At 52.8% G+C, this 21365-nt stretch overlaps 1 non-coding gene across 1 annotated transcript; it reads left to right on the top strand.

Annotated features, from left to right (window-relative positions):
* The first annotated feature begins 4542 nt into the window (after window positions 1-4542).
* Window positions 4543-4614, top strand: TRNAC-ACA (transfer RNA cysteine (anticodon ACA)). Its single transcript has one exon. It is a non-coding gene; the product is annotated as a tRNA-Cys (tRNA).
* Window positions 4615-21365: the final 16751 nt, after the last annotated feature.

Genomic DNA, 21365 nt, shown 5'->3' with positions numbered 1-21365 from the left:
CTATTGTGACTGCCGGTAGCAAAACAGACGGCCCATCCCCTGGAGCCAGGCGCCAGGCCAGGGCGCAGCCATGCTGATCAAGAGAAGAGTCCCAGTGCTGGGCATTTGTTGAGGACTGAATGTCTGTGCTCCTCTCAGATTCCTATGCGAAAATCCTAACCCTAGTGATGGTGTTAGGAGCGGGGACTTTTGGGAGGTGAGAGGTCATGAGGGTTGGGCCACTGTGATGGGATTCATGCCCTTATAAGAGACCCCCAGAGCCCTCTGGCCCTCTTCCCATCCACCTGAGGACACAGGAGAAACCCATCAGCTGCAACCTGGAAGGGGGTTCTCACCAGAACCCTGCCATCCTGGCCCCCGGATCTCAGATGTCCAGTCCCCAGAACTGAGAAGTAAATTCCATGGCACTTTGATTATAACAGCCCCAGCTGACTGGGGCTTTCCTGACGGCTCAGCTGGTAAAGAATCCGCCTGCAATGCAGGAGGCCTGGGTTCGATCCCTGGGTTGGGAAGATCCCCTGGAGAAGGGAAAGGCTGCCCACTCCAGTGTTGTGGCCTGGAGAATTCCAGGGACTGTATAGTCCATGGGGTCGCAAAGAGTTGGACACAACTGAGTGACTTTCTCTTTCACTACTTTCAACTGACTGAGATAGGATGAGAGAAAACAGGGCTCAGAGAATTGAAATGACTGTCCTGGATCACACAGCTGGGTGCCTGAGCTGGGATTTGAAAGCAAGTCTATCTGATTAGCTGACGAAGGTCCAGTTAGTCAGAGCTATGCTTTTTCTAGTAATCATGTATGGATGTGAGAGCTGGACCATAAAGAAGGCTGAGCACTGAAGAACTGATACTTTGGAACTGTGGTGTTGGAGAAGATTCTTGAGAGTCCCTTGGAATGCAATGCGTTCAAACCAGTCAATCCTAAAGGAAATCAACCCTGAATGCTCATTGGAAGGACTGATGCTGAAGGTAAAAATCCGATACTTTGGCCACCTGGTACAAAGAACTGATTCATTAGAAAAGACCTTGATGCTGGGAAAGATTGAAGGCAGGAGGAGAAGGAGGTGACAGAGAATGAGGTGGCTAGATGGCCTCACTGACTTAACAGACACGAGTTTGATCAAACTCTAGGAGATAGTGAAGGTCAGGGAAGCCTGGTGTGCTGCAGTCCATGGGGTTGCAAAGAGTCGGACACAATTTAGCGACTGAACGACAAGTATCTGAGTTGATGCCGCGCTCTGTTCTGTGAAGTCTCCCCGCCTCCGCTCCCTCAGTGAGTAGTGAGGTTGGGAGGAGGCTGAAGGTGGTGGAGCGCTGGCTGGTTGCAGGCAGCCTTGAGCCCAGGTCCCCTTTTGTTCCTGCCACACGTCCTGCAGTTCAGGGTCCCGCGCTCAGAGCAGCAAGTGTAGCAGCCAGCTACCAAGGTCCGGAGCCTGGCCCCAAACCCAGCTGGCTCTGACTCAGGCCCTCGCTCAGCTGGCTGTGGACTTGGACTTGACCCTGACCCGCTACAGCCATCACTGCCATCAGAACTGCGCGTCTGTCTCCACACGCAGAGACACCCCGGGCCGGCCTCCCTTCCTCCCAGATCTGCTCCCCCTCCTCCCGGGACCCCCAGCACCTTGTCTCGCAGGTAACGGCCAGAGACTGGAGGTCCACGTCCTTCCCGGGTGGCCCTCGTGGTAAAGAACCTCCTGCCAAAGCAGGAGACATGAGAGACGCAGGTTCCATCCCTGGGCTGGGAAGGTGCCCGGGAGGGGAGTTGGCACCCCACTCCAGCATTCTTACCTGGAGGATCCATGGACGGAGGAGCCTGGCGGGCTATGGTCCACGGGGTCGCACAGAGTCAGACACGACTGAAGTGACTTAGCACTCAGCATGCACCTTTATGAAGACTCACCTAGGTGTGGGGAGGGGGGAGTTCTGCCTGTAGGTGTTGTCGCCCCTTTTTCCTGAAGTCACGGGTCTAACCTCCCCCAGTCCCGACTTCCCTGCCAGCCTCTCTCTGATTCTTGACGATGATGCTGTGTCACGGGGAGCCCCTTGCTCAGGACGGCCTTTGCAGGTGTAACCTGTCTTCTTCTCTTCTTGTGACCCTTATTGTTTTATGCACGCTTCCTAGGAGATGCTCCTTATACCGGAGTTTTTAGATGACCAGGTCCTCAGGGGTGGTGACCATCAGCCCAGATGGACAGCATGCCTGTCTCCCAGAGATGAGCGGTCTGACTGGTGGGCATGGGTCTCCTCAAGGTGGGGAGCGCGAGAGTACCTCTGTTTGTGTGAAGGACCACCGGATCTTGTTAGGTGGAAACAGACTGTGTTTGCACTCCACAGAAGTGCCCAGTGACAAGCGCAGGTGGACTCATAGCAGCTAAATGGCTGCACTGCGCCGGCAGTCACACGGCTATCTCCCAGCTGCAAGCCCGCTCTCCTGCCCTCTGCTCTGCGGTGCTGCAGCCACACTCTTCCAACCTCACTTCTGATTCTGCAGGCGGCTCAGTATTACGTCCTGCCAAGAGGAGAGACTGTCAGTCTGGAAGAGGGGGAGGGGATCACTCCAGTTTGCTTTCTGCTCTCTCACCATGGCTAGTCTAGGCTGGTCACTACCAATGTCATCCTAGCAAGAAGCCTTCCCAGAAGCTTCCTGCAGATGAAAACAGCTCGCAGCCTTCCCCAAGCCAGCAGGATCAGCCCGGTACACTCTACACACAGCCCCCCAGTAACTCTTCTCCAGCCAGCCAGCACCCAGCTCTGAGGTTCAGCTCTGAGAGAAGTGCTCTCTTGGCTCAAAGTCTGAATCGCCTCAGCCTCTGCCTTGCCCCGCTCTGGCAGTGGTTTCAGCAGCTACAGCCTCTGTGACACTTCAGCATTGTCTATTTACCAGTAACCTAGTTAACAACTTTATATTACATTATTCCTGCTTAGTAGCCAGTACAGTTTTTGCTTCCTGATCAGTCGCCAACTAGTATCCAGTTTCATAAAAATTCCTCCTGCTAAGAGGGGTGGAGTCCAGCAGAGAAGGACATGGCTCAGAGCCAGGACCCTCAGGCTTAGCCCCTGGCCCTGGCCGTGTCCCTGGAAACGTGACGTAAACTCTCTGTTCCCTGATGATCTAGTCCATGAAGTTGGGGTCACCTCCATAGGCTCGATCTGGGGATTAAGGCAGTTAAAATATTCAGAAGACCAAGGAGCACAAAGGCCACTAAATAGGCATTCAAACTCTTAAATAAACCGTGCGCAGTCACTCAGTCACGCCATTACCGTTATTATTATTATTATTGCCATGGCAGAGTAATAAAAAAATAAAAATGCTGGCGGGTACTCTTCCAAGAGTCTCTCAAGGGACTCCTGAGAGTCCCTTGGACTGCAAGAAGATCCAACGAGTCCATCCTAAAGGAAATCAGTCCTGAATACTCATTAGAAGGACATGTTGAAGCTGAAACTCCAATACTTTGGCCACCTGATGTGAAGAACTGACTCATTTGAAAAGACCCTGATGCTGGGAAAGATTGAAGGCGAGAGAAGGGGACAACAGAGGATGAGATGGTTGGATGGCATCAGTGACTCAGCGGACATGAGTTTGGGTGAACGCCGGGAGTTGGTGATGGACAGGGCGGCCGGGCGTGCTGCGGTCCATGGAGTCGCAAGGAGGACATGACTGGGCGACTAAACTGGACTGAACTCTTCCAAAAACAACCCCCGAATCTTACCTCCTAATAATAAACACTATTAATTTCCTATGAACATCAAGGCAGACTTTCTGACTTAGATGCAGATAGAATAGAAGGATGCATCTGGGAGCATAACACTCTGCCTCAGCAGAATCATAATCGGCACTACTGTTTTATGAGGACATTAAGTTTTATTTTGCTAGGATTAAACCAAAAAGAACAGAGGCGAAGTCGAGGAAATTTCTGGTTTTTAGATAAATGTCTCTATATTTTACTTCCTACAAGATCCCCCTGCGATTTTAAAAATAAAAACATTATGAAAAATACCTAGGCTCTAGCCCTTTGTTTAGGTAGAGTTTCCATTTACTCAGTAACAACTGACTCACTTTGCTGGGAGATTTAAAAGGCCCAGGGTTTTACCCACTCTCACCTCTTTCTGTGCTTGTCAGCGCAGGTGTTATTATCCTGATTGCTATTGTCAGGATTTAGAAAACGTCCTGTTCCATAACTGCAGTTCTCACGGGTGTTTATTATCAGTGCTCCCCCAAAGGCCTTCTACCACTGGTTTTCCATCCCCGAGAGCCCTATGTTTTATTCATCTCTGTTCTCAAATCCGTGTCAAACAGACATTTCTGGAGGCTGAACCGTTACAGTATTCCCGAGAAAACTCCGAGCCGGGAGATGGAGCGGCTGGTCCCTGGCACTGGGGTCATCGCTGTGGACCACGTCTGTGCTGGACTCGGGAGCGCCTCCCTCACTCATCAGCATTTCCTTAAAGTCGCCACTGAAATGTCTCACGACAAGCTCAGCATGGGTCCCCTTGCAGACCTCTCTGTCCAGCAGCCTCATGCTATTACAGTGAAACCTTCCTTCCCTGCTGGCTCAGATGGTAGAGCATCTGCTTACAATGCAGGAGACCCGGGTTCAATCCCTGGGTGGGGAAGGTCCTCTGGAGACAGAAATGGCAACCCACTCCCATATTCTTGCCTGGAAAATCCCACGGACGGAGGAGCCTGGTGGGCTACAGTCCACGGGGTCGCAAAGAGTCAGACGCGACTGAGCAACTTCACTCCCACTTTCCTCGGGTTGGGCCGTAAAACAGACAGTGCCGGCGCCCCGCTCTGCGTCTGCAGCTCCAGGAGGAGGCGCCCTCCGCAGGGTTCCTTCCCAGGACTTGCCCTGATGGAGGGTGTGTGTTCCGAAAGCCTCCCTGAGGGGCGGACACAGGGGACCAAGGCCAGAAACGAGGCTCTTCGTTCCTCCTTGCACCTCCAGGCTCCCCTCTGAGACAATCTTGCTGAATCTCAAGGACCGCCTTTTCTTGCTGGCTGTCTTGGGGGGGCAGTTCTCATAGAAATATGTCCTCCTGGCTTTTGTTTTCCTGAAAGCATCTCTTCCTTAAAAAAAAATTCAACTGCAAGGTATAATATGCATGTAATAAAAGGCACTTGAATTAAGTGAACAGTTGAGAGAGTTGACTCTCCGTGTAGCCACGCCCACTCAGGATAATGACCCCCCACAGTCTCCCATGCCCCTGAGTTTGGTTTCTGGACCACAGCACACCCAGCCCCAGGAAAGCCCTGATTTGCCTCCCCACCCTGGTTTGGTCAGCTCTAAGCTTTCACACAAAGGAGGCCACCCTCGTGTGTCTGGCTGCTGGTACTCTGCACACCGTCATCAGGGCATAAAATTAAACAAGGAAACTAATGAATACAACTGCATTTCAATTAATTCACACAGACTCACTGAAGAGGGGAAACTCACCCAAGAACATTTGAACAAGAGGACTTGGCTGCGTAGCCTGACTATAAAGGCCGGAAAGAAGAGCCTGTGGACAGATGCTGACCTCTGGCTGGTGAGTGCGTTCTCTCAGTGATGTGGTTGGCACTTCTGAAATGCATTTCTAAAGAGAGAGGCCTGTGTGAACGGGAGAGCACCCTGAGGTGATACACTCAGCTTCTCGGGTGGTGGTGGGGAATCACAAATATGGGAGCAGGAGCTATGGTCCCCGTTTTGCCTCTGAGCTCGAAGTGAGGTGTGAGTATCCACCCCTGTTAGGATCCACTTGCCAGAGCACAGAACCATTCTCATGCTGTTCTTATCAAGAAATGCAGAATCTGAGTGTGATTATGGGAAAGCATCAGACAAACCCGCATTGAGCATTTTATGAAATAACTTCCCATCCTCTTGAAGGATGTCAACGCAGTGAATCGTAAAAGTGAGAGGCTCTGACCTAGATGAGGGGGAACCAGGCAGCTGGACCTCCGATCTCAGGCTGCAAAAAGCTAAATGAGAGTGAACGACATTATGGGGACAACGGGAGAGCGTTGAATAAGGATTTCGGATTAGATAGTAACATCAGATTGATGCAAGGTTTCCTAACTTTGAAAATTTTTCTGTGGTTATATGACAGGATGAACTTGTTCTAAGGGAACAGACGCTAAAGTGTTTAGGAACAAAGGAGCGCCATGTCTGAAAACACATATGTGTGAGTGTGAGAGAGATTTGAGTCATATACGATCATGGAGAGAGAAGGGGCGCGAATGATGGGTGGAGAAAAGGCAATATCTGGTGAGCTGGGGTAGCGTGTAGGTAGGGCTTGCTTACTATTCTTACACATTCTCTGCTTTTGAAATCGTGTCAATAAAAAGTTCCCTGCATGGCGTTATCTCATGGTCTTCTGGATCTCATTTCTGAAATTCAGCTTTCAGCCTTACTGTTCCCATGGAGGTACGGGTTCTTCTCCCTCTTTTTTTATGTACAAGTAATTCGTCTTTTCTAATTTATTTATTTTCAATTGAAGGATAATTGTTTTATAGAATTCTGCCGTTTTCTGTCAAGCCTCAACCGGAATCAGCCATAGGCATACGTATGTCCCCTCCCTTCTGAAGCTCCCTCCCATCTCCCTCTCTTCTCCCCCTTTACCATTTTCCTTATCTTGCTCTCCGGCTCTTCCGGTCTCTGCTTTTCGGGAACGTGAGGGTGGTTTGCCCGAGGAGGGTTTTCTTTGTGTCTGTCCTGCTCTGGATGGGGAGCACGCCTTAAATCCACGACATGACGTTTTCAATTGGGTTTGGGCCTCTGTTATGGAGTGAACTGTGTTCGCCCAGATTCCTATGTCAAAGTCTCACCCCAAGTGTGACCGTGTGTGGGAAACAGCCCTTAAGGAGGTGAATCTATGCTCAAATGGGATCATAGGTGTGGAGCCCTAATCCTACTGGTGCCCTTTTAAGAAAAGGAAGAGACACTAAAGACCTCCTTCTTCCCATGTGAGGAGAAGGCATGCAGGACACAGAGGTGCGGTGTGCAAGCCCAGGAGAGCCAGCCCGGCTGGAGCCTCGACCGCGGGCTTGCAGCCTCCAGAGCCGTGAGAAGGCAACTGCTGTTTAGGTCGTGCGGTCTCACAATCTGTCATGGCAGCCTGAGCTGACGAATACAGCATCAGTTTTGGGAAACAAACAGCCAGAATTCTAAATATTCCCCCCATCTTATTCTCTCTCTGCTTCCCTTTGGGGACACTAATATACAGTATGTAAGTCTATGTATAAGCCAGATAAGCAACAAGGCTACAGTCCACAGGGTCTCAAAGAGCTGGATACGACTAAAGCAACTTAGAATGCACACACAGCAATACAGCCATTGCTTTGTAATAATGTTAAATGGAATCTAATATATAAAAATGCTGAATCACCATGTTGCACACCTGAAACTATTATAATATTATATATCAACTATACTTCAATAAAAAAAAATTGAAGAAATGGTACGTAAGTTTCTTGGACACTAGAGTCTCATAGAAGTTTATCAGTGAAATAAGGTTCTCATCTGCCTTGTGTGTGTGCTAAGTTGCTTCAGTCATGTCCAGTTGTTTGCAATCCTATGGTCTGTAGCCCGCCAGGCTCCTCTGTCCAGGGGATTCTCCAGGCAAGAACACTGGAGCAGGTTGCCATGCCCTCCTCCAGGGGTTCTTCCTGACCCAGGGATTGAACCTGCATCTCTTGCAGCTGCTGCACTGGCAGGCGGGCTCTTCAACACCAGCCCCACCTCCTTCTCCTCAGAAAGGAGTGAGGAACAGAGGCTTTCATTACTAGTGTTTCTCTAGTGTGGGTAAACTGCATGAATTTTTGACTTGGAGATTGCTTTTAAAAAATTAAAACATAAAAATTTTTTGAGGGAAGTTTGGTATGTATCCTGCATGGTCAGCTAAAGCAAGTCTGAGCCCAGCAGACTTGAAGTTCTATCCCGTGAGTCCAGGTATCTCTGAAAATGATAATATGTGTTAAAGCATCATCTACTTCGACATCTATAAACTGCAAGTGATGGTGAGGAGAGCCATCCACAAGCGGCTCTCCCAGGGGATGTTTCTGCGCACAAATCTCAGACCGACTCCCAGCTCTGGATGATAAGGAAAGCGAGTCTGGCAACTCCGAAGAGGCCTGTCAGCCCTCGCCAGTTTCGGCATCTTCTGAAAGATGCTTTGATCTAATCTATGAAAAAAAGGGCTGCCGGCTTGAGGAATGAAAACAGACAAACACGTAGGCAACGGAGCACCAGCAAACCAGCAGGCGGGCCTGAGCGCCCCGAAGCCCGCGTCAGGCTCTGGCTGAGGCTGTTAATTCTGGCCGTGTGGGCGCTCACGCTGGAGGACGAGCAGCTGAACCTGGTGGGCCCCCAACACTTCAGCCACGGCTGGTCTGTCAGTGTCTGGCACTGAACTCATTTCTGTAAAAAAGATTGGCATTTTAAAGAGTGAGCAAGTGATTGTTGATTAGCGAAGAAGAACCTGCTAGTTGTTTTATAAGAAGTATGACATCGGTATAAGAACGCAGTATTTGAGCTATTTTGGAGGTGCGTGCAACATACAAATTTATTTGGAAATTCATGCAATGTATAAAAGGATGTTTTAGATGTTTTTCAGCTTAAATGTCAGAAATTGAGAATGTTATAACATTCTAGTTAGTGTCAAAGACAATTCTGAAATTGTTTCCTTGTCTGAGAAGGAATCCAGGGCTTCTCATCTGCATGCTACACTGCAGCAATGCTCTATTAAAGGCAGTTCTACGATTTCCAGGTAGAGGTTTGCTGGTCAACCTGAAGCCTTGCTGTGCAAACCCTGGCATCCAGCCTGGCATGTGGCCACGCACTGGGAGCCAGCCTCGGCCTGGAACCTCCTTGTCTGGCCTGGGAATTTCAGTCCTGGTCATTTGTGACCACTCCAGTGTCGTGCAGGGATGTCAGGGATGGAGGCATAGGTGAAGTCTGGAAATGACTGGATGCCAGGTCTGACCTCTCCAGGGAGCATCCCCAAGACATGGGCTCCACGGCCACTGATGCTACCTCTCGGAGATAGAGAGAGAGGAGGAGGGCAGGTGGGAGCCCCAGAGCGCATGTCCCCATGTGGCGGGCACACCCTCGAGTGAGGAACAGAGGTCCTGTGTCATCTGTCCCCTCTCCCGCCTGGCTGTGCCCAAGCCTCAGCCTGTGGCCATGTCCTGGGGCAGACAGCGTGGATCTTGGCACACACACACACTTGCCGCAGGCTTCCTCTTCCGGAGCAGGTGCGCTCTTGTTCACTCAGACTTCAGTGGAGGTTGCAGGGCAGGGGGCGAGCTGAACCTCAGTGCAGACAGCACGTGCGAAGCTGCCTTCTCCTCCAATTCAGCCAAACGTCATCCGGAAACCAAGTCTGGGCCTGACCGCACCCCCGCCGCAGAAGCTCCGCTGGCCCACTTCAGAGGCCGTTCAGCAAGGACCTGCTCCCGCGGCTCACCAGCGGCCAGCTGCGATGGCTCTGCTTGATTTGCAAGGCCAGGGGCGAGGAACGAACACGCCCCAAATGAGAACTCTTACTAGAGGGCAAACACGACTCGCTAAAGACAAGGCGCGGGGGGTTGGACACAGTCAGCCAGCTGCAGAGAAGCTGCCAAGGACACGACCGAGGGATTCCTCGCTGGGGCCTGGGGACTCGGAGACGCCGGGGGCCAAGCCGTGCCTGCAGGAGGCTGCGGTCTCTCAGGAGGTTCTTGTCGGGTGACTATGGCAATAACATGTCTTCAAAGTTGAATAAGTTGTCTTTACTGCCAGCAACTTCCCAGCATTCCTGGTTTCCTCATGCACATGGACTCACTGGTTCAGGGCAAGACAGCCACCATGTAGAACAAAATAGTTCCTCAGGGTTAAAAGCATTTTTTTAAAAAAAATCAAGACTGCAACAAAGCCCCCCAAACAAGTACTTTCGATTTTTTAATTACTGAGCTTTCTTTTTAGAACACTTTTAGATTCACAGTGAAATTGAGTGGAAGGCTGAGTCCCCTGCCCGCTGACTCACACAGGCACAGATACCCCCAGGAGTAACAGCCCACCGTAATGGCATGTTCACTAAGAAACCTGCGCTGACAGACACATCTTAGTGCCCCAAGGCCTGCAGGCTACACAAGACTTCACTCTTGGTGTTGTACATTCTGTGAGTTTGCACAAAATGTGTGATGGCGTGTATCTACCATCACTTTTGGGTTTCAGAAGCCACACTTGCCGTATTGACAGAGAAGGCTTTCTAGGAATTCCTGCGGCTGAGTCGCCCAGAACTAGGCTGGTCTGATGTATAAGGAGTCAGACATGGAAAGGAGCATCCTGGAGATTTCAGCCCAGAGTGGCAAGAACACGGGTGGAAGGGCACCTGTCCCGGCCCCCAGGAGAGGGAAGCCTTCCAAGGCGTGAGGGTGGGGAGAACGAGGATGGTGCAGCGGTCAGAGTAGCGGGTCCCCCAGAATGTCCGTGTCCTACTCCCCCAAACCTGTGGCTGCACCACATACAGCAAAAGGCCTTTGCAAGAGGAATTAAGAATCTTCAAAAAGGCAGATTAGCCCCGATTATCCAGATAAGCCCCCAGGTAATCACAAGGGTTCTTACACAGGATGAATTTTCCCAGGCTCCGCACGTTAAATGGTCACTGCCGGATCACAGGAAGCCTCGTTGCCCTCCTGCTGGGCCAGCCCGGACCTGCTCTTACTGTCTGGAATCTGCTGGGTCCCATTCCCTGCTTTTGCCCTCTCTCTACCCGGTTCATGCTTCCTCAGAGACAGTGTTAGCAAAGAAAACGGAGCAGTTCTAAGGAGGGCAGGGCCTCCTGACGCGAAGAGCTGGCTCATCAGAAAAGACCCTGATGCTGGGAAAGATTGAAGGCAGGAGGAGAAGGGGACGGCAGAGGATGAGATGGCTGGATGGCATCACCATCTCAACGGACATGAGTTTGGGTAAACTCGGGGAGTTGATGATGGACAGGGAGGCCTGGCGTGCTGCGGTGTGTGGGGTCGCAAAGAGTTGGACACGACTGAGTGACTGAACTGAACTTTGGGGAGAAGACAGTAAGCCACGTTACCTCCAGGGAGCTGATGTAAAGGCCCTCGGGTCAGGGTGTTCCAGGAATGTCAGGCGCAGTCTTCCTCACACACAGTTACAACCCTGGAGCCTTAAACAGTGCCTGACGCAGGTGGTGATAAACGTTTGTTGAAGGGATAAACAAAGTCTTAGACATTCAGGAAAATCTGTTGAATGAAATGAACATGTGCTGCCTTCTAGATGTGGGAAATGGAATTATTAAGGGAATGGCCAGTCCTTGCCCAGGGGCCTCAGAGCTTTGAGGACGCCACAGCACAGACACGGACAAGACTCCAGTGCAATGGAAGGCGGATACCACAGAAGCAAATCCACTTCCCAGGGTCACCAGAGAAATACCCACCGTGTGTCTGATTGCCGAGACTTCCCAGTCTCGAGATATCCCCAGAGTTAGTAAGTGTTAGTTGCCCAGTCGTGCCCGACTCTTTGCGACCCATGGACTGCAGCCCACCAGGCTGTTCTGTCCATGAAATTTTCCAGGCAAGCATACTGGAGTGGGTTGCCACTGCAAATGGCAATTATTGTGAATAAGTGAAGATATGATCTTGTTTGTCTTTCTGCTAAAGAATCCAAAACCAGAGTGTGCTCCCTGAGTGGACCTAGGAAATGAAGGTCATTAGCAATCGGGGCTCCAGAAAGAGTCTGTGCGAGGGGAGCGGTCAGCCCGTGCCCAGCATCCTTGTCTGCTCATCACTGACCTGCCAAGAAATGGAGTTCCGCCTGCCTGTTGGAAACGCAGGATTCGGGGGAGTAATTTCAGCGGTATTTACAGGCGGCAGCGATGTGATCTACTGCCATCCATCATCTCAGAAATAGCTTCGTGCCGTTTATGGACGGGCTGGAAATTGACATGGAAGCTTCATTTTTTTCCTCCAAAATATTTGGTCCAGTGGACTCTCTTCCCTTCCAGTTCCGTTACCACGTCTAAGGATCAGAAGGTTATTTCACGTTCATAACTCTTGCCCAGAGAGACTTAAATATACTGTTTAAAGAAAAGCCTAAAGTAACAAAGTTTTACAAATTTATTTGCGAAGGTCTTAGGTGAAACACTCAGGAAAAAAGGAAGTGAGAGGAAAGCATTAAAACTCCCATCTCCAGGCTGGAGGCGAGGAGTCTGCCTCTCTGGGAATTCTGCCTGCTGCCGGGTGTGGTTCAGGGGCGGGCGGCTGCTGCCTTCCCTCTGGGGATGGTCACACCCCAGGGCGCATCTGCCACGCCTGGGTCTCAGTCTCAGCTCTTGGTGGAGAGGCCGTCCTGTCCCCAGGCCGGGAGGTCCTGAGGAGAGCAGCAGACGAGACCGACAGACCCAGCTGCTGCCAGACACGCATGCTCACGTCCGGGCGGCCATCCTGACAGATCACTGCAAACCGAACCTCTTCTCTCGCAGGCTGGAGGCCCGGCCTCTGACCTCGCGGTGGTGGTGGGGCTGCGCTCTCCCCGGGGGTCTCCAGAGGGGGTCCTTCCTCCCTTTCTGGCTCCAGGGGACCCAGATGTGCCCTGGCTGTGACCATATCTCCTGATCTCCGCCTGCATCTTCACAGGCCTCCTCCTCCTCCTCTGTGTCTCTCACGTAGATGCTGGCACTGGCCTGCATTGTTGTTTAGTCATTAAATTGTGCCTGACTCTTGGTGACCCTACGGACGGCAGCACACCAGGCTCCCCTGTCCTTTACCATTTCCTGGAGTTTGCTCCTGGAGTTTGACTCAGTGATGCCATCCAACCATCTCATCCTCTGTCGTCCCCTTCTCCTCCTGCCTTCCATCTTTCCCAGCATCAGGGTCTTTTCCAATGAGTCAGCTCTTTGCATCAGGTGGTCAAAGGATTGGAGTTTCAGCTTCAGCATCAGTCCTTCCAATGAATATTCAGGACTGATCTCCTTTAGGATGGACTGGTTGGATCTCCTTGCAGTCCAAGGGACTCTCAAGAGTCTTCTCCAACACCACAGCCCCAAAGCATCAGTTCTTCAGCGCTCAGTTTTCTTTATGGTCCAACTCTCGATCCATCCCCGACTACTGGAAAAGCCATGACCTTTCTCACCGGCCTTAGGGCCACCTTAAAGGAGCATGATCGCCTCTGGAGATCCATAGCTACTTTTGTCTTCAAAGACCCTCTCTCTGAATAAGGTCACTTTCTCAGTTTCCAGGCATTAGAATGTGGGCTCGTCTTTGGGGGACCACCGTTCATGGGACTGCCCCAGGGTCTCACACTTAAAGACTGTGGTGACTGTGTTCCTGGGGGTGCCTGCCAACTCGAAAGCATAGTGTTGGTCTTCCCTCCAGGGCTGCTGGAGGGAGGCAGCCAAGCTCCAGGTCACAGTCACAGACGGACGACGGGGAGGATTTGGGGGCGGACCTCACGTTACGCTGCGGAAGTCCACGTGGGGGCCAAGGCGGACCATGGATGAGCCTCCCAGCCCTTTGTCCCTCGGAGAGAAATCAGGCACATTCTCCAGCCCTCGGAGCTCATCTGGCCTGTTTTATTTTTACTTTTTTAACCTTTTGATCTATATTTTATTTTTTTAATTTAATTGGAGGCTAATTATGTTACAATACTGTACTGGTTTTGCCGTACATCAACATGAATCCGCCACGGGTGTACACGTGTTCCCAGTCCTGAACCCCCCTCCCACCTCCCTCCCCGTACCATCCCTCTGGGTCATCCCAGTGCACCAGCCCCGAGCATCCTGTATCCTGCATCGAACCTGGACTGGAGATTCATTTCATATATGTTAGTATACGTGTTTCAAACCCATTCTCCCAAATCATCCCACCCTCTCCCTCTCCCACAGAGTCCAAAAGACTGTTCAATACATCTGTGTCTCTTTTGCTGTCTTGAATACAGGGTTATCGTTATCATCTATCTAAATTCCATATATATGTGTTAGTATACTGTATTGGTGTTTTTCTTTCTGGCTTACTTCACTCTGTATAATAGGCTCCAGTTTCATCCACCTCATTAGTACTGATTCAAATGTGTTCTTTTTAATGGCTGAGTTATACTCCATTGTGTATATGTATGTATCCATTCATCTGCTGATGGACATCCAGGTTGCTTCCATGTCCTGGCTGTTGTAAACAGTGCTGCAATGAACACTGGGGTACACGTGTCTCTTTCAGTTCTGGTTTCCTTGGTGTGTATGCCCAGCAGTGGGATTGCTGGGTCATAAGGCGGTTCTATTTCCAGTTTTAAAGAGTTTCACTGGCACAGTCACGCCCTTCCTTCAGGCGTGGCTGCTTGCACACTAGAAGGGAACTGAGGGGTCACCACCAAGACCCTGCAGCCTGCAGCTGAAAGTGAGCACGCTCTGGCCGCTCACAGGAAGTGCTTCCCAGGCTCTGACCTCTGACCTATGAACTATGATCCCCAGCTTCCGGGGTTCAGCAGGCGTGCTCCTGTCGCACCTGCCCCTCTGTGCCTGCTCTGTTCTCCTGCCTCCCTCCCCGGGATCCCTCCCCATCTACCTCCCCCGCCCAGGACCCCCTCCCCGTGTGCCTGCAGGCCTGCACTCCTGCCCTGGAGCCACTTCCTGGGAACTGGAGGGTCGACCCTGAAGAGTGAAGATGTCACAGGTCCTCGCGGGGGAAAGCTGGTGCTGGGGGCCCCGAGGAGCGGCCTTCGGGCAGGGGCAGTACATGCCTGGGGGGTGGGCTGTCCAGGGGGCCGCTGGAATGGAGAGTGAAGGGGAGGCCTGGGGGCGGGCCAGAGCCGAGGACACCGTGAGTCCCAGGGGTGTTCTGGGGACCAGGCTCAGGTGGCAGGCATTGAGGCACCGCCTCTGGGGTCAGAGTGCAGGGACCCCTGCAGGCCCATCTGTGCCCACAGTCCAAGCTGGCCACGCCTGGCCCTTTGTCCCTGCTTCTCCTAGAGGGACACTGGTGGTGACCCCTCACCAGACACAGGGTCTGTTATCTCTGAGCAAAAGGCAGCGATACAGAGGGCTTCCATGAGCTCGGACTGTGCTTCACCTTCTCTCACTGGGTGTGCCTTTAAAGTGCCCCAAGGACACAGAGAAAGCAGTGGCACCCCACTCCAGTACTCTTGGCTAGAAAATCCCATGGGCAGAGGAGCCTGGTGGGCTGCAGTCCATGGAGTCGTGAAGAGTCAGACACGACTGAGTGATTTCACTTCCACTTTTCACTGTCATGCATTGGAGAATGAAATGGCAACCCACTCCAGTGTTCTTGCCTGGAGAATCCCAGGGACGGGGGAGCCTGGTGGGCTGCCATCTATGGGGTCACACAGAGTCGGACATGACTGAAGCGACTTAGCAGCAGCAGTAGCAGCAAGGACACAGAACCTTTGCTGTCGTCTGCGTGTCCAGGGCCCAGGTCCCCAGGAACGCCACGATGTAGCCAGGCAGCAGGCAGCCGTCTGCCCCGTGGGTATGAGCACACGTTGGCTGCGGCCTGACCTGCCTCCGGGTGAGAGCGTGAGCCCCTGCAGCTCAGACTCCGTCCTGCGACCCAGGAGCCCTGAGGGGCTGCCCCCAGCAAGGAGGGAGTTCAGCTGTGTGCCTGAGGCAGAGAAAACTGACCATACAGCCTCAAGACGGGGAGCCTGGGGTTTATGGGATTACCAATTTTCTTGCTGTGCAAATTCAATCCTTTTATAGGGCCATTTGCAAAGCCATTGCTAAAGCAGCCTTCCCATGGGTGAAATTTGAATTTTCTGTCTGCTCAGGTGCAACAGGAACCAGACTGCTGGTGTCCAGGGGGCTGGCCCAGGATGCCGCTCCCATCGGGACACTCCAGGGCAGGGCCAGCAGGCTGAGGCCAGCGCGGCTCAAAAGCCAAAGTCAGGACACGCCGAGAATTTACTTTTTGTTATAAAAGCAGCAAATGGATGGAGAAAAACCCTTAGAATGCCAGGCCAAGAATCCCTCCATTCTTAAGGAGTGGAGTTGCTGTACGCGGCACACCCGGAGTCTTTGAGAGGTCACCCTGTTGGACGGCTGTCCCCAGGTGGTCCCTGCCCCAGTGGGACGCCAGCCTGGGGCTGAGATACAGGCAGGAAGGGCCGTGCGTGTGGGCTCAAGGCTCCTGGTCCACTCAAGGGAGGGGACGGGAGAGAGGGCCCCTTTTTATGTTCATTTCAAAGGACCGTTGGCTTTTCTTTCAAATCCTCTGAAGACGGTGCTTCTAGACATGGAGGTACCCATGTTGAAGGACCAGTGTGTCTTGCTTTTTTCTCAGCTAATCATTATTCCACATTCCACACGTAACTGGAGACCCTCGGCTCCTAAACTTTGCTCTTGGCTTGTTCTGCACAGAGGTGGGTTTCTCTGAAGCTTCAGATCAGCCCATGGAGTGCAGACCCTGGGGAGCTAAGCAGAGCCCTGCAGAAGACCCCACAGCTGTCAGGGAACAGCTGTCTGGAAGCAGTGTGCAATCGGCACCAAGGTCAAGAGCTTAAACCAGGGGTTCCGTCTCCAACGTTCGGGCCCCTTTGATGCTCCTGTGTTCATCCTTAGAAGAGCCGCCTGTTAGTCAAGTCCTGCTTCCTCGTCTCCCATTAGGAGATAAATGCTGAAAGATTAGCTTCCAAATACAGTCAAAGGGATCCGTATCCTTGTCACGTTCGTGAAGAACACCCTGCTTAATTTGAAAAAGAAGCCGTGTTCTTTGTCCTGCACCCAGACCACTCTGTCACCTACGGCAGTCGGGGGAAAAGGAAGTGAGGGTGTGTGGGGGTGTGTGTGTGTGTGCGCGCGCACACGTGCACTTGCATGGGGGTGGCTCTGCCTGGCCTGCAGGGTTGTATTATGCTGTCCTGTACTCGGGACAGCTAGAGCCTAAGAGGTGACAAGTCGGTCCTACCTGGGGCTCCCCAGTGCTTCAAGGTGAAGAAGGTGCCTGCAGTGCAGGAGAGGCAGAGGACCCGGGTTCAGTCCCTGGGTCAGGAAGATGCCCTGGAGGAGGACATGGCAACCCACTCCAGCATTCTTGCCTGGAGAATCCCGTGGACAGAGGAGCCTGGAGGGCTACAGTCCATGGGGTCACAGGGACAGACACGACTGAAGCAAACACACACACACATCACACTGTCCCGCCTGAGTGTCACTCCCAGGTGCAGGGGCTTGGACAACGAGTGGAAACTTTGAACACAGGGAGGGTCAAACGGGGGAGGGGATTGTGCTTCCCCGCCTTTCCGCACTGTCCACGTTGTAAGGTCAGCCGAGCAGCTCACGCACCCGGGGGTAGCTGCACTGCCTGAACTGTCTGGAGCTGTTCTGCATGGGGCAATGGTCTCCTCCCAGCTTCTTAGTGCCTTCAGGCATCTACCTGTGTCTGGTGGAGTCTCGGGTGTTTACCTGGTGAGCGTTGTAGTTAGCATCTGCTGTTTCAAATGTCCTGCTTCTCTCCCGCTGGGTTTGGGTTTCCCTAGGAACTCCTCCTTAAATAGAGCCTGTGCCTTTCAGCTCTGTTGTAGTCGTCCGTGTTTTATGCTGGAGCCCTGTTGATAGGGTGGGAAGGGAAAAGGAAGGGAAGTATTCTATAATCTTGTATTAAATTCAGTCCCTTACTGGGCCTGGGACCCTGGACTGGATTTTCACAAGTTTCGGGGAGTTACTCATTTTTGAGGTGGTTGTTTTTTTGTTTTTTGTTTTGACTCCTAGGTGAGACAGAAGGTAGAGAGGTTGGACAGGTTGACTGCCCTCCCCTACGTGGAGTAAGGCTTTAGTGAAGTCATTTCTATTTTTGCACAGAGAACACTCAGTTCTAAACAGTTACTTCTCCTCCACCCCCACACCCACCAGAGGGATAAGGAGATTTTTTTTTTACTTCAGCTTTTCTCTGTGAGAACCTGGTGGGGTTCCTGGAGATAAAACCCATGAAAACAGGCCCCCCCACAAAGCTCTAGGCCCAGGGTTTTTCAGTCTCTCCCTAGTCCATGCTCAGCCTCCAGAAATGCATCAGAATGACCATTCATGGCCACACACTCCAGTGTTCTTGCCTGGAGAGTCCCATGGATGGAGGAGCCTGGGGGGCTACAGTCCGTGGGCTCGTAAAGAATCGGACACGACTGAGTGAGTGAGCGCACACCCAGAGTGTGGCCCCGTGGTTTCTGTCCTGGCATGCTGACCTTCATGGAGTCCCCTGACCCGCTGGATTCGCTCATTTCCCCAGGTCCCAGGCTGGAAGTTGGCTTGCAACCACAGGTCCCCAGAGGCGCCAAAAGAGTCGTCAGTGTTCCCTTTGTTCCCCTTGCTCTTGTTCTCAGGGCAGAGTGAGGACCACACGCCTACCAAGCCCAGGCTCAGACGGCAGTGCTGCTGGGACTCATCCCCCTGCAGCCGCCCCGTCGCCGGGCTTGGAGGGGGCCTCGGAGCCCTCCCACCTCCGGGCCTGGCTTCAGCCTGCTTGGAGTCAATGAAGACGTGTCTACCAGACCTGGCGTCTTTCACTGGGCTTGATGCCTTATTTCTGGTGGGTGACGGCAATCAGAATCAAATGCTGACAATGGTTTCAGGAGGCTCTCTGCTGCTGCTGCTGCTGCTGCTAAGTCACTTCAGTCGTATCTGACTCTGTATGACCCCTTAGACGGCAGCCCACCAGGCTCCTCTGTCCCTGGGATTCTCTAGGCAAGAACACTGGAGTGGGTTGCCCTTCCCTTCTCTGTCAGGAGGTTCTTTGGAAACTTTTATTTGATAAGCTGTGTTCTTTAGCAACTGGAAGACAATTAAGAGACAATTACTGGAACAGAAGCGAATCCTGAGGGCCAGGGACCAAACCCACGGTGCCGCCCAAAGACCCAGGAGCACCCGTGCGGCAGGAGCACGCCGCCCTATTGCTCTTTTCTTTTTACGGCTGTGCCTCGCGTGTGGGGTCTCAGTTCCCTGACTAGGGGTGGAGCCCGCGCTCCTGCAGTAGAATCGCGGCGTCCTAGCCACCGGACCACCAGAGAACTCCCAAGAGCCCACCTCCAGTAACACTGGTGTGCAGTGTGGACCACGTGGTTGGGTGTTTCTCGGGAAAGAGGCATCATAAGAAGAACCACATCAGTCGGGGAAGGCTCTTCTTCGAGCTGCCAGCACGTTCTCTGTCCTGGGAGCCTTCCTCCCCGTGGAGAAGCCTGGCTTTCTTAGGAGAGGCCTGGAGTGCTGATGCCACAGTGGCGAGTCAAATGCTCTGGTTGGTTTACTCACCTGGGTGCCGACGATCACAGCACACCTGGTCCCCTTGGGCCGCCACCCCTGGGCGCAGCACCACCGCACCCCAGCTTCTCCTCCAGGCTCCAGGGGCAACTGGGAACATCCGGTGGCCAAGCACTTGGCCGGCTTCCGCGCCCAGGTCACCCAGGTCTCAGAGCAGCACGGAGTACTCTCAGGGGTGGGGAGACCCCCCTTCATGCTCTGCTTTCTCTCTGGGGTTTTCTCAAGAGGCACAAAGTCCCACAGGCCATCTGGGCGGATGGGGTCTCAGGGCTGGTTTGTCACAATTGCGGGAGGAGAAGGGGCCACGGCTTCACTGGGTAGTGCGGCTCCACTGAAGACCAAAGGGGCATTCTGCAGTGGGGGACGGACACTTCAGAGCAGGAGGCGGCTTTGGCAATCCTAGAGCAGCTCGTCCACCCTCTTGGGCTCCAGAGGTTAGTCAGAACCAGGCAGGTGGGCCTGGCACAGCTGTGCCAGGAACCCTGTGAGGCTGAGGCACTGCTCTAGGGCCGTGCCCACGTTCAACTCTGGGCAGCAGAGTGCTAACCACGTGCAAGCCCTCCCGGGTTGGGGGTCTGGGCGACAGCAGGGGTCGCACACCGAGACGTGGTCCTGCAGCTGAATCCCAGCTGGGCGACTGTCCTCCCATTCCTTGGGGGCTTGCAGGAGGCCTACCAGTCCTTCTCCAGCCCCCTCAGCCCCCCAGGACTCAGTGACGGGGGCCTGATGCCAGCAGGCCCACCCGTCGTCTTACCGCACAGCCAGCCCGTCACCCACGCGTCTGCGAGCGTCTCGTCTTTGAGGATCTCGCGGGCGCCTGGTGCTCTGATGACTTCAGAAGTGCAGCTGCTCCAAAAGAAACCTGAGTGCGGCGAGTCGACAGACAGAGGCTACGTAATGCATCCTTGGAAACCAGCTACGAGACGGTGGTGCCACCCGCGCAGGCTCCGAGCAGGGGCCGCAGGGAGCCTGGGTCATGGGCGGTGCAGCTGTGCCAGTGTGGGCTGAATGTGCGTGTAGAGGTGTGTGTGTGTGACTGGTGTGGGTGTCGAGTATGTGCAGGTGTGTGGGGAAGGTGTGTGAGTGTGCACACAGCTGTGTGGTGGTGCACGCTTTTACGAAGTGTGAGCAGGGAGGGAAAGAGCGACGGAAGCCAGACTCCCCTTTGGAAGGGACACGGGCCCAGGGGCCCAGATGAGCTGGAGCAGCCTCCGGGAGGACTGGTGACCTGGAGGCCGGGGTCTGAGGGGAGGGGGGGGCTCGGGGGGTGGAGTGGCTGCAAGCCAGGTACGCAGCGCGGGGGCGGTCAGGGCTGGGGACAGCACCCAGCAGGGTCCCCACCCCTGGCCCGCTTCAGAGCCCAGCTCTGCTCCCTGCAGTCCTGCCAGGGAGACCCTTCCCTCCAGTGGGGCTGCATCTGGGACCAGAGGGAATCCTCGTGAAGGGAAATAGGCTGCCCCCCTGAATCCCAACTTTGTACAAATGGCTCGAGTTTCCCGTCCACAAGAGGTTTCAGTTTTTGCATTTCTGTATTTTTCTGTCTTTCTTTCACGTTTCCTATTTTCCTTTTTTCTCTCCTGCGTCTACTGTAATGCATCATGATGAATGATCTTACAGCCTCTATTTTGTGCAATTGCCCTATTATTCTTAGGAGAGATCAGTAGAATTGGAATTGTTGGGTTAAAGGCTATGAACATTTAAATATGTAATATCCATTTGTCAAATATTCACAAGACATTTGAAACAATTTACATACCTGCTAGCAAGGTGTAAGAATTTCCTCATAAACCTTCCAAATACAAACAATATCATGTTCATAATTATTGCCAATTTGATAAGAAAACCATTTCCTCATGGTTTGAATTTATATTTCTTTGACTTCTGATGTGGCTGAGACTTGATGGTAAACATCTTCCATTTTATTAGATCTTTAAAATTTCCTTATGTAATGACTTAGAGCAATTTTAGCAACTTAGAGCAATGACTCATTTTAAAAACAATGTGTGCGTGTGTGCTAAGTCACTTCAGTCATGTCCAACTCTTTGCAACCCCATGGACTGTAGCTTGCCAGGTTCCTCTGTCCATGAGATTCTCTAGGCAAGAAGACTGGGGTGGGTTTCCATCTCCTGCTCCAGGGGATCTTC

Source organism: Capricornis sumatraensis, chromosome 23, assembly GCF_032405125.1.
Source record: "Capricornis sumatraensis isolate serow.1 chromosome 23, serow.2, whole genome shotgun sequence".
Taxonomy (NCBI): domain Eukaryota; kingdom Metazoa; phylum Chordata; class Mammalia; order Artiodactyla; family Bovidae; genus Capricornis; species Capricornis sumatraensis.
Note: the sequence above shows the minus strand (reverse complement) of the source record. Positions and strands in the feature narration are given on the sequence as shown.